Source organism: Oncorhynchus nerka, linkage group LG28 (genome assembly GCF_034236695.1).
Source record: "Oncorhynchus nerka isolate Pitt River linkage group LG28, Oner_Uvic_2.0, whole genome shotgun sequence".
In the NCBI taxonomy this organism is placed as follows: Eukaryota; Metazoa; Chordata; class Actinopteri; order Salmoniformes; family Salmonidae; genus Oncorhynchus; species Oncorhynchus nerka.
Genome location: NC_088423.1, coordinates 31,852,149 through 31,865,332, shown reverse-complemented (window position 1 = coordinate 31,865,332; position 13,184 = coordinate 31,852,149). Strand labels below are relative to the sequence as shown.

General features: G+C 43.4%; 1 protein-coding gene across 8 annotated transcripts in view; it reads left to right on the top strand.

Annotated features, from left to right (window-relative positions):
* The window catches only part of LOC115113134 (equilibrative nucleoside transporter 1-like), a 68,608-nt gene that overhangs the window by 27,805 nt on the left and 27,619 nt on the right, over positions 1 to 13,184 (top strand). The window contains exons 2-3 of one of the 8 annotated variants that reach the window (XM_065012770.1): positions 6,320 to 6,390; positions 8,907 to 9,003. The exons of 4 other annotated variants lie outside the window; for them this stretch is intronic. The gene's annotated coding sequence lies outside the window, so the exon portion shown is untranslated. Of the gene's footprint in view, positions 1 to 368; positions 939 to 1,294; positions 1,412 to 6,319; positions 6,391 to 8,906; positions 9,004 to 13,184 lie in introns of all 8 variants that reach the window. 3 more of the 8 variants (XM_029640420.2, XM_065012771.1, XM_029640421.2) reach the window with 3 other exon arrangements.

Here is a 13,184-nt window from a genome sequence, read left to right as displayed (position 1 = left end):
CTTTTTGGTTCCAGGTATAACCCTTTGGGGAATAGGTTATACATGGAACCCAATAGGGTTCTACTTGGAACCAAAAGGGTTCTACCTGGCACCAAAAAGGGTTCTACTATGGGGACAGCCGGAGAACCCTTTTAAGTAGATAGGACCATTCTTTCTAAGAGTAGAGTTTGCCTGAGCTACAGTTTAATGATATAGCCATAGACTGAATTGTACTGTTTCAAGGCATTGTTAATGATGGTTGATGAGTATTACAATATAATTAGTAGAGCATAATAAACAGTAATGTTGTAGCTATATGAGTACATATAATATGTGGGTGGAATTCAAGTTACACACAATATTGATCATTATTTTGAATTATATTTTAGATTCTTGGCAACAGGGGACTCCTTACAGGACCATTGGAATCAGCTTCCGAGTTGGACGGTCCACGGTGGCAGGCATTGTTCCCTCTGTGGCACAAGCCATTTGGGACTGTCTGGTTGGTGAATACATGCCTGTCCCCAAGGAGGAAGACTGGTGGGCCATCGCTGCTGAGTTCCTGCAGAGGTGGAATTTCCCCAACGGTCTTGGCTCCGTTGACGGGAAACATGTAGTAATCCAGGCTCGCAATTCTACAACAACTGTACATATTAAGTTGTACTCTTGACTGTTGTAGATGCCATTTACTATTTCTGTGTTGTTGGTGCTTACGGCAAGGGAAGTGATGGTGGGACCCTCCGGGACTCTGCTTTCGGCCAGGCACTTCATAATGGCATCCTGGAGATTCCACCACCTGCATCACTCCCTGGAGCTGAAGACCTGGGACCTGTTCCCCATGTCTTCGTCGGCGACGAGGCCTTCCCTTTAAGACCCAACCTCATGAGGCCCTACGCTGGACACCAGTTGCCATTGCCAAAGCCTTTAAGGATCTTTAACAAACGACTGTCCAGGGCAAGGTTGGTTGTTGAATGCGCCTTTGGGATTCTGGCAGCCCGGTGGAGAATGTATTGCTTGCTGTTTACTCATGGAATTTGTATGAATGTGACAGGCAAATATTTAGACAGCAAACTGTTGTTTTAGGATATTTTCTAACCCAGAAACAACAGCTATACATTTGCCTCATATTAATACTTTGATCTGAAATACAAATTAGCCTACATATCTATACTGTAAAAATGACCTACTTTACTGTTGCAACACTTATGACACTACCTGTGATGTGGAGAATATTTTTTTATTACCATTTGAACTCTGCTTCGAACAGCAGCTGATACATTTTATCCTTGACTGCTGCTTTTCTTTGCTGAGGCAGCCTCTTCAGTGTTGGTACCAGGCTCATGGCAAAGAGGGTCTCTTCATCCTCTTTCCTGTGAGCATCAGGTTGGGCTGCATCGCTCTCGACGGCTTGGAGGAGCCTCTGCTGAAATGAGTTGAGTGAATCTGGGGGCTGGTACCTCCGATGACGCCTGGTGTGATGTTGTTCCTCTTCTTTACTCTCTCTGTTTCTCTACCCGGCCACATCCTGTTCAACGAGGTCCTCAGTGGTTCATAATAATCTCAGGTTGTCCTAGATCCAGAGTTGCTTCCTCCATTTCATCATCTTCCATGGCTGCACCGGTGGTGGTCATCCTTGTGGATGATGTAGACGTTGTAGAGTGTCTCGCTGCACCGGTGGAGGCGATAGTCGCACTTGTAAGTGACGTTGAGGGTCTTGATGCACCGGTGGCGACAACACTTGTGGATGACGTAGTAGAGGGTCTGGCTGTAAAATTGCCACTCGTTGTCCCAGGCACAATAAATGGATCCAGAAAAGAAAGAATGTGGCAGAAGCGCCAAGGCTGCTGGCCTGAAGCTGCTGACCCAGACCTCTTATCTTTCTCTGCCCTTCTCTCTCTCTGATACCTGTCCCTGAGTCCTCTCCACTTCCTCCTACAGTCTTCTTCTACATAGACATGAACACGATAAGCCAAACCATCACCTAACATAACTATAGTTATTAGATGGCTATCATGGACATGTCACCTACTGTACACAGACACACACACGGTTTTCTGACAAATGATAAGGGGTACAGTAGTATCTACCATTTATATTACTATTTATCTGGCATACACACTCACAATCTTTCAAACATTATTATTTGGTAACGTTATCAGGGGTAGTAACTAGCATAGTCAAATAAATGATCTCTTTCACACACCTCATTGGCTAGGTTAGCAAGCTAGGTTAGCTAGCTAGCTAGCTAACTAGCCACATCTAGCACATGCTCACTACTAAACTGACCTGGCAATCCTATCGTGGACACTTGTCTCCAAGCACCATTTTTTTGTGTTTATGTCCCTTTAGTTGTCAGCAGTTGTGTTAAAAAGACACGGTTTTGAGGATACTGCGAAAATGATTCTCTCCTCCATGTGTCCAACCGCAAGCGACCATCTGCAAAAGGTACCTGCATCAGTATAGTTGCCTAGCTGCGCAAAATGTTATGCAGCAGTGATGCAATGATGCAGTCTGTGTGTTCGAAGCGTTAAACATTCACCTTCTGCTACCATTTCTGTAAAGGCGTCTACGCACGCATACAGTTTGACGCATACGTTCGATAAATCCAACGAACGCACTTCATCACAAACACAGTGTTTCATTGGAAATGAATGTAATTCTGGTGTACCAAAATGCAAGACATTGGTCGGTGTGTTCGAAGCGTTAAGCGCGGTAAGGGAAGACCCCCCTGTATTGGACAAAAATGAATGGGAAGTCATTGGCATCGGACAAACCATATACACATTGTCCAATACCACCCAATTCGGCGTTGATTCATGCAAAGTGTATTGCAAATGCCATATGGCAATTGCCAGTTGTAACACTTTAAAAATTCAACAGGTGGCGAATCCGCTCCACCGTGGTTTTTCATATTGGAAATGTAACCCAAGTCAACGTCCAAAAGCAAAATTTTGAAAAAAAGATTTTTTTGTCAAAAACTTATTATCACCCCTTAAAGTGCTTTCTGGACCGTTTTTCGAAATTCTTTCGATTTTTTTTTTTTGTCAATTACACGTGTAAGAACTGTATGAATATACTTTTGTCCAATTTTATTATCATATTTTTTTTTGTGCATAAGTAATATGTTTTGTCCATTTTCAATATGATTTCATAGGAAGTCAAAAGTCAAAAATGTCAAAATTTTGTAAAAAACTTCACACCCTTAAAAAAGTGCTTTCTGGACCTTTTTTTGAAATTCTTCCGAATTTTTTGTCAATTACACACGTATAAGAACTGTATCAACATACTTTAGTTGTATTTTATTATCATTATTTTTTTTATTTTTTTTACTTGTGCATAAGGAATATGATTTGTCCATTTACAATATGATTTCATAGGAAGTCAAAAGTCAAAGTCAAAAGTAACTTTTTTTGGGGCCAAATGCCATATGAAAATTGACATGCTCAAAAATGCAAAATTGACTGGCATGATGAACACAGGATGGCCGAGCAGTGATAGTTGTACCTTTCCATAACTCGTTGTGTTGATTTCATCATGTCCATTTGGTGGTGTTTTTTCACTATAGAATCATATTGCAAATGCACGTGCATTGTTGTGCAACTGGTAACCCAAAAATAAAAATATGGTTGTAAATGCATTTACCGGGACTCCTATTGTCCATGCCCGCTATGGGAATACCCTACTACGGACCTCTATCTATGGGGGCCGTCCTGAGTGCTTTATGGACTGTTTAAAATATTCTGATGGATACGCATTGTTGTGCAACTGGTGATTGAAAATAGGCACCTGGTAACCCAAAAATAAAAATATGGTTGTAAATGCATTTACCGGTCATTCTGATATTAATGCCCGCTATGGGAACACAGGATGGCCGGGCAGTGATAGTTGTTCCTTTCCATCACTCGTGTTGATTTCATCATGTCCATTTGTTTATGTTTTCTTACTTTTGCAAAGTCACTGTGCATTTGCAATATGGTTCAATGGGCAGGTACCATCACGAATTTGTCATGCTATAAAAATCCTGCAGGAATGTGAAATTGACTGGCCCGATGAACTCGGGATGGCTGGGCAGTGATTCTGGTTCATCTCAATGGCTCGTTAGGGTTGATTTCAGAATGTCACTTTGGTGATGGTGCCTCACTGTTTAAACATATTGCAACTGGACAAGAGTCACCAGCAAGTCACCGTCCATCAGTCAATTAGATATCATTCTGACACCAAACTGATACAAACTGACACCAAACCCACTTTTTCCAACTCGTTTAGTAGCCAACTATCACATACTTCAGAGCTGGCCCAAAATTCACAACACCTTCGGTTCAAACCATAAAAAAAACATAAAACACATAGTTACGTTCTAGCTGCGGGTCCATTTCTTATGTTATGTGTAGGCCTAGCTGAGGCGACCCCGAATCCCAAGTTTCGGCTTGATCGGTCATTTGGTGTCCGAGCAAAACCCTAATTGGTGCTGAAAATCTACTTTTTTCCATGACTTGCTACGGGGTCCTTGAATGAGCTATCGGACAGAAACGTTGGGGTCTGTCTATATGGGCCGAGACGGTCGCAATGCACCTAGTCTTGCGACTCTGGGACATTTCTAAATGTCGCCATTTTCGTGATGCAAAAATGAATTGAAGTCATTGCAAATGTACGAAGCTGTTTCTCGGTCCGAGAACCGTCTAGAGCCACGTAACTCACCACGCACTATCGACCTGAGGTCTAGAACAGGATTCTAAAGTTTCAGAACTCTAGGTCTGACGGTTCTTTAAAAGTTCCAACAAGGTTAACTAATGCAGGCAGTGTATGTCTCTACGCACCCCAATGGGTCCCTACTTCCAAGCTGTGTGTGTGTGTGATTTAGTTTTCCTTTGAAATTTTATGGGAAAAATGACTGATTTACAGTTCATGGGGGTTGCCTAATCACATATATGAAGTTTTGGAAAGATCTGACCAAGAGACACCAATTATGGCACTTCCGGTTGGCACAGGAAGCTATAAGTCAACACATATCCTCACTGGGGTATGCTTTTACAGAATCCTGAGTTTTAAGTCCTTACGTTAAGAATTGACTGATTTACACAGGGTTGAATGCACTATGTCTATCAAACTGCAGGCAGGGTATGGATAAACACTTTTAGGGTGATTTTAACCACTTCCGGTTGGTCCAGTAAGCTTAGAATCAACACAGGTAGACCTCGTAGTGGCCTGATGGACTGTCATCGAAGACAGGTTCATACGACATTCATAACCCACATAGGCTTCAGGTTGAATTTAGGGGTGCAGGCAATGTATTCCTATGGGGAGAGAAGTCAATGCAAACTCTTTGAAGTAAACACCTTCTTTGAACTATTAAGGGTTAATGCCACACGGTCAACGTTAGGCTTGCACGGATCGGGAGGACCTTAGGAACGTACCTGAGGTCGAATTGTGCTTCTCACCCTAACAGTTCTCTCACTGTCACCCAAAACAAATTACATTTAGGGCTAGGCTTAATTTTGGGCCTACTTTTTCTCATGGTCACTGCGCTTAGACCGAGCGAGCTACGGTCAAGCGGGATATCTCGTTGAACTCTGCACGGCCTAGAGATTATGGTAATGCCATTGCCTGCTCTCTGTGTCTTTAAGCACCGCACTTTTTAACTCCATCCTTGCTGTGTGTGCGTGTGAGAGCTTTTCTTTGACATCTGTTGGGAGAAATGACTGATTTACAGTTCATGAGGGTTACCTAGTCACACATATGAAGTTTAGGAAAGATGTGACTTTTTTAACCCTTCAAAACAGACAGTGTGACCCAATTAAAGGCACTTCCGGTTGGCACAGGAAGCTATAAGTAAACACATGTCTTGATTGACATAGACATTTACAGAATCCTGAGTTTTAAGTCTTTAAGTTAAGAATTGACTGATCTACGCTCTACACAGGGTTGAATGTAGTCATTTTCACCTTTGAAGGTTATGTACATCAAAACACCTTTTGGGTCAATTTAACCACTTCCAGTTGCTCCAGGAAGCTTAGAATCGACACAGGTAGACCTCATAGTGGTCTGATGGACTGTCATAGAAGACAGGTTCATAAGGCATTCATAACCCACATAGGCTTCAGGTTGAATTTAGGGGTTCAGGCAATGTATTCCTATGGGGAGAGAAGTCAATGCAAACTGTTTGAAGTAAACACCTTCTTTTAACTGTTAAGGGTTAATGCCACACGGTCACGGATCGGGAGGACCTTAGGAACGTACCTGAGGTCGAATTGTGCTTCTCACCCTAACGGTTCTCTCACTGTCACCCAAAAGCAAATGACATTGAGGGCCAGGCCTCATTTTGGTTCTGCTTTTTTTCAAGGTCACTGCACTCAGAGCGAGCTATGGTCAAGCGGGGCGTCTCGTTGAACTCGGCACAGTCTGGAGACTATGGTGATGCCATTTTTTGTGTTGATTTCAGAATGCCATTTTGGTGATGGTCCCTCTCTGTTTAAACATATTGCAAATGTACAAAAGTCAACTAGCAAGTCAGTGTCCATCAGTCAATTGGATGTAATTTTGACACCAAACTGATACCAATTGACACCAAACCCACTTTTTCCAACTAATTTAGAAGCCAACTATCACATATGTCAGAGCAGGCCCATAATTCACAGCGCCTTTAGTTTAAAACATAATAAAAACGTAAAACACATAGTTACGTTCTAGCCGGTTGGCACAGGAAGCTATAAATAAACTCATATCATGAATGGGGTATGCCTTTACAGAATCCTGAGTTTGAAGTCTTTACGTTAAGAACTGAGTTATTTACGGAGAGTTTAGTGAGTGTGTGTTATTTCAGAAAATCATAGAAAATCACAGAAATCTCGCAGAGCTCCGCAGCACACTTTAAAAAGATTTGTAAGAACACCCTGCAACTGGATCTGTAACCGTTGAAAAAAAAAACACCTATCCGTGAACATCACCAATCTGTCGTTGTACGATTTCTCTTAAACGACGATAGATAAATGGCTGGTTCTTTTTTTATTGACACCGGAGGCTCCTTGACTTTGACGTGAAGTGGAAAAATAATTTCTCTATTTTCATTTTGGACCTTTAATCCCAGATAAATGGCCATAACTCAAAAACCGTTGAGGCCTAGACGCCATCTTGTTCGGGGCCAACTGCCCATTATGCCAAACCTACGCTCACCGAGTTTCGGCTTCTAAATATTTTCAGTTTTCGAGATAAGGCCCCGTCGTGAATCGTGATGTTTTGTCCAATAGCAATATGATTGCTTATGCCCTCTTGTGGGAATTTCCGGGACAGCGGAAAAATGACCAAAATCTTATTATTTTTGTAAAACGGAAACCGAATGTCCGACAAAGTTCATTTGATGACTTCCTGGTAGGTCCGGCCCTGCCGCTCGGCCCGACGCCGTCCGCGAATTTTACAAACGATTTCGGACGTCTATTAAGGGACCGTACATTTGCAATATGGACTTTCTCACTAACCATACAGCTACTGCCGAAATCTTCCCTTAAGGTATGTAAGGAACGTTAATGTGAAAAGAACACGGCAATAGGGACTGGTGGGTCATGTGCCTGGCCCTGACCCGTCTGTTAGCTAATTCAGCAAGCTAGCTGTCCAGTTGTTGTTTTGCATTCTTTACAATTGTTGTGAGTTTTCCTTCTTTCCAAGCCTTCAAACACACCGACAGTGTCCTTGCATTTTGGTACACCAGAATTACATTCATTTCCAATGAAACGCTGCCTTGCAGAGGCAGTTGCAGTGCATTCAGTGTGGTGCATACCTTGGATTTATCGAATGTATGAGTCAAACTGTATGGGTAGATGGCTTGACAGAAATGGTAGCAGAAAGTGAATGTTGAGCTTTTGTTGCATACATATCCAGATGATGCTGCATACTATTTTGCGCAAAGACACTGTCGGTGTGTTCAAAGCATTAGGCCTAGTTGCGTATTAGTTGGCTAGCTCGCGCTATCCATTCATTTCCGACCTGTCAGTTAGCTAACTAGCCAATGCTGAAACTTGTCTGCATGTCGTTTTGATATACTTAAGGCACAAGGGGGTGTGGTATATGGCCAATATACCACGGTTAAGGGTGGTTCTTAAGCACGACGCAGCCCTTAGCAACCCCCCGAAGTGCCTTATTGCTATTATAAACTCGTTAGTAATGCAATTAGAGCAGTAAAAATACTTTTTTTGTCATACCCATAGTATACGGTCTGATATACCATGGCCGTTAGCCAATCTGCATCACCCAGTTTATAATTGTGTATTGATCATGACAAACATTACTTTAAATGATTCCCAGAAGAGTTGTCTATAGACCATAGCCAAGTCTTCTATAGCAGGGTTTTCCAAACTCGGTCATCATGCTCCCTCCCGTGCACGTTTTGGTTCTTGCCCTAACACTACACAGCTGATTCAAATAACCAACTCATCATCAACCTTTGATTGTTTGAGTCGGCTGTCTAGTGCTAAGGCAAAAGCCAAAACGTGCCCCCAGGACCAAGTTTGGGGAAACCCTGTTCTAATAGCATGGCTAACTATAGAAGCATGGTTAGCCCAGTGTTTCCTCGCTTGTCGTTGTGCGTGCTGTCGTTCACATGTGTCAGTGCTATTTCTGTGTCATCCTGACAGTCCTGGCTGTGGAGCACAAGAATGGCTTCTTTGTTGTAGCAAGAACTGCCAATGAGCAGCTGATGAACTGCAGCTAAACTGAGTGAGCTAGAACAGACAGCAACAGCGCTTCACTCCTGTGTGAAAAGGCTTCACAGACAAAAGAGTGCCACACAGTTAATTTTTATTTAAACATTTAGCTAAATAGAGTAGCATTGCTCAATTAGTATATTTTTTTAGGGGCAGGAAATAATTTGTAGCAAAAAGGGAGGGTAATTTAAAACAATGCCATTGGTGACCCTGGTATTCCTTTTCTGTGGGCAGCTTTTCTTTTCAGTTCTCCTGCCTGTGGCCAAAGGAAAGGACATTGCTTTGGTTTGGCACCACAGTGCACTGCTCACATGCCTTCCACTCTTCAGAGGTAACTGCCACCAACCCTTGAAGTGTATAATAAACTATAATATAAACTAGTAGGTTGTCAGTTTAGGTAGTATACAAAGGATACATTTATCAAAAGGGATTGCGCTTAAATAATGTATTTTTGCATGGTTATGAGCTGGTAAATGTTGAGTATCCTCCAGGTATGAAAATAATGCCATCAGGTTTTCTATCAGTCCTAAATGCGTATGAAAATAAAGTTGGATTTGAAGAGCTTCAGTTCAGTAATGGCTTGTGTGTCTATAGTCCAGGTGGGAAAGAACACTGATACTATCACATGCTTCTGAATTATCTGCACAAAGCTGAATTTAACTTCACTATACACACATGCCAACTTTTAGTATTCCTTTTTCTCCCTGGCTTTCTCATAACATGTTCTCTGTTCTCTCAGCCAAAGACCAAAGACTTGGGTTCATCTCCACGCCTTTGTCTGTCAAAGTATCTAACACTTCCAACTGTGTTACCTAGGCCTGCTGTGCTGATTTAAATGCTATTTCAGTCATGTGGAACTAATGAACTGAATATGTATTTCGCCCAGGCTTTTATTTTCAAAGTACCCCATCCGAAGCAGGAGAGAAGCTAGCAATGGGGAGTTTACTGGGAACTCGCCATGAATAGGATTTTTATGTTCACACCACTCCTAGCCAACTGTCATAATAAAGGGGCTCGATGTTTGGAGGTGCTGCCTGTCAGGGTGACTGGCTGTGTGTTGGTTGCATGAGCAACCCACAGACACTCCACAGTACCGTATGTACCAGTCTCCTATTACAGGCCCAACCGTGACTGTTATAAACCAGCCCTCAGGCTATTCCGAGAACCCACAATGTTTTTTACATGGTGATCCACCCCATGTCAGATTCAGCAACCAGATCCCTAGAAAGGGAGACGGAAATAGATTTTGGATGATAAATGTGAGTGTGCACCTTTTGGCTGTTTAAACAGGATTGTAAAGGGTTGAAGTACATGCTTGCAGAGGGTGTGTGTGTTGGTGAGCGGGAGTGTGTCCTGTCACCAAAGTTGGGTAGTGGGGTGAAGGCAGGGGAAACTCTGATAGTTCCACCAGATTTATCCCCTGAGTGGAACAGCTCGCAAACTGCTCACAAATCAGAGGGATGACTTGCACCATGTGGAAAAACTTTGATACTGCTGCTACATCTTTTTTATCCAATGCACGGGATTATTATTTGCTAATTTTGGAAAGGACAATTTCTCTTAGGAGTAGTATTGATTTTTCCCTTAAAGAGATGAACCCAGTGGTTCTTAACCTGGGTTCGATCGAACCCCAGGGGTTCGGTGAGTCAGTCTCAGGGGTTCGGCGGAGGTCAAGACACACATTCGACTAATATGATTCGTGATGACATGCCCCGCTTGGCCATCATTGGCTGCAGGTGATCACGCTACATCGCTTGGCCTATCTGTGCTGCAGGGAATTTGGTGCGCTCAGTAGTCGACTTGTGACTGTCGTGATGGTACGTCTTGTGATTTCTTTCTTAATATTTTAATCCCTTCATACTTACTATGTCGAGCAAAAAAAGAAAGTGGTCGGACGAATATGTACAATATGGATTCACATGTATAACGGAACGTGATGGGAGTCAGCGTCCTAACTGCATGATTTACAATGCCAAGTTGAGCAATTCTAGTCTAGCACCGGGCAAAACTAAGAGAACACTTCCTTAAGCTGCATGGAGATGGAAAATACAAGAACACAACGCTCGCTGACGTTTCCAATCTAAGCCAGCTTGCTGTATTCGTGCGCTATGTGAAAGACGACATGATAAAATAAGATTTTTTAAATTTTGTAAGCCTCTTACAACAACAACTAAGGCAGCCGATGTGAAGAAACTTGTGGATGACTTCTTCAAAGACAACAATCTTTCGTGGGATATGGTTTCTGCAGTTTGTTCGGACGGAGCTCCAGTCATGCTGGGAAGAAAGTCTGGTTTTGGTGCGCTAGTGAAAGCCGATGCACCACACATCATTGTTACGCATTGGATTCTGCACAGGCATGTGTTGGTAACAAAAACCTTGCCTCCAAAACTGGCAGAAGTATTAAAAATTGTAGTGGAATGCGTGAACTGTGTGCGAACTAGTGCTCTGAGGCACCGCATCTTCAGTGAGCTGTGTAAAGAAATGGGCTCTGAATTCGAGGTACTTCTGTACCATTCTAACGTTCGGTGGTTATCCCAGGGACAGGTGCCCTGTTTTTGCAAGAGCACCAACATTGTCATGCAGATTGCTTCAAAAATTCTGAGTTCATTCTCATTTTAGCGTACATGGCTGATATCTTCGCAGCTCTCAATCATCTCAATCAAAAGATGCAGGGCGGTGGAGTCAACATCATCGAAGCGGAGGAAAACCTGAAGGCTTTTCAAAAAAAGCTACCGTTATGGAAACGACGAACAGAGAACGATAACTTCGCAAACTTTCCCCTGCTGGACAACTGTGTAAGTAATATCGAAGATGTACATGGAATCGGAGACATTTCTGTACCAGCGGAACTGAAGCAAGCAATTGCCACGCACTTAGATGAGCTTGCAAAGTCTCTCAACGGATACTTCCCTACAAGAGAGTCATATCCAGCATGGGTGAGACAGCCGTTCACGTTTAGTGTTGAGACAACAGATGTCAATGATGAATACCTCGGTGAAATCATTGAAATTCAGCAGAGCCAGGTTCAACAGCAACTCTTCAGAACAACAACGCTTTCAACGTTTTGGTGTCAACAAATGGTAACGTACCCTGTTATTGCTAAGAAAGCTCTGGAGATGTTCATACCGTTTGTTACAACATATCTTTGTGAGCAATCCTTTTCGAGGATGCTGGACATAAAAACGAAGAAAAGGAACAGACTTTGTTGCGAAAATGACATGAGTGGCACTTGCCAAGGTGAAGCCGCACATTTCTGAACTGGTCTCTGAAAGGCAACAGCAGAAGTCACACTGATTTGCAGTAAATATTCATTATTTTGTTTTTGTGTGTAAATCATGTTTTGATGATTTTGTTCTTTGAACACAGTGATGTTGATGCACGGTTCATTTTGTGCACCAGTAAAATACACTGCTCAAAAAAATAAAGGGAACACTTAAACAACGCAATGTAACTCCAAGTCAATCACACTTCTGTGAAATCAAACTGTCCACTTAGGAAGCGACACTGATTTACAATAAATTTCACATGCTGTTGTGCAAATGGAATAGACAACAGGTGGAAATTATAGGCAATTAGCAAGACACCCCCAATAAAGGAGTGGTTCTGCAGGTGACAACCACAGTCCACTTCTTAGTTCCTATGCTTCCTGGCTGATGTTTTGGTCACTTTTGAATGCTGGCGGTGCTTTCACTCTAGTGGTAGCATGAGACGGAGTCTACAACCCACACAAGTGGCTCAGGTAGTGCAGCTCATCCAGGATGACACATCAATGCGAGCTGTGGCAAGAAGCTTTGCTGTGTCTGTCAGCGTAGTGTCCAGAGCATGGAGGCGCTACCAGGAGACAGGCCAGTACATCAGGAGACGTGGAGGAGGCTATAGGAGGGCAACAACCCAGCAGCAAGACCGCTACCTCCACCTTTGTGCAAGGAGGAGCACTGCTAGAGTTGTGCTTACAGCCCAACACCGTGCAGGACGTTTGGCATTTGTCAGAGAACACCAAGATTGGCAGATTCGCCACTGTGCTCTTCACAGATGAAAGAAGGTTCACACTGAGCACATGTGACAGTCTGGAGACGCCGTGGAGAACGTTCTGCTGCCTGCAACATCCTCCAGCATGACCGGTTTGGTGGTGGGTCAGTCATGGTGTGGGGTGGCATTTTTGGGGGGGGCCGCACAGCCCTCCATGTGCTCGCCAGAGGTAGCCTGACTGCCATTAGGTACCGAGATGAGATCCTCAGACCCCTTGTGAGACCATATGCTGGTTCGGTTGGCCCTGGGTTCCTCCTAATGCAAGACAATGCTAGACCTCATGTGGCTGGAGTGTGTCAGCAGTTCCTGCAAGAGGAAGGCATTGATGCTATGGACTGGCCCGCCCGTTCCCCAGACCTGAATCCAATTGAGCACATCTGGGACATCATGTCTCGCTCCATCCACCAACGCCACATTGCACCACAGACTTTCCAGGAGTTTGCGGATGCTTTAGTCCAGGTCTGGGAGGAGATCCCTCAGGAG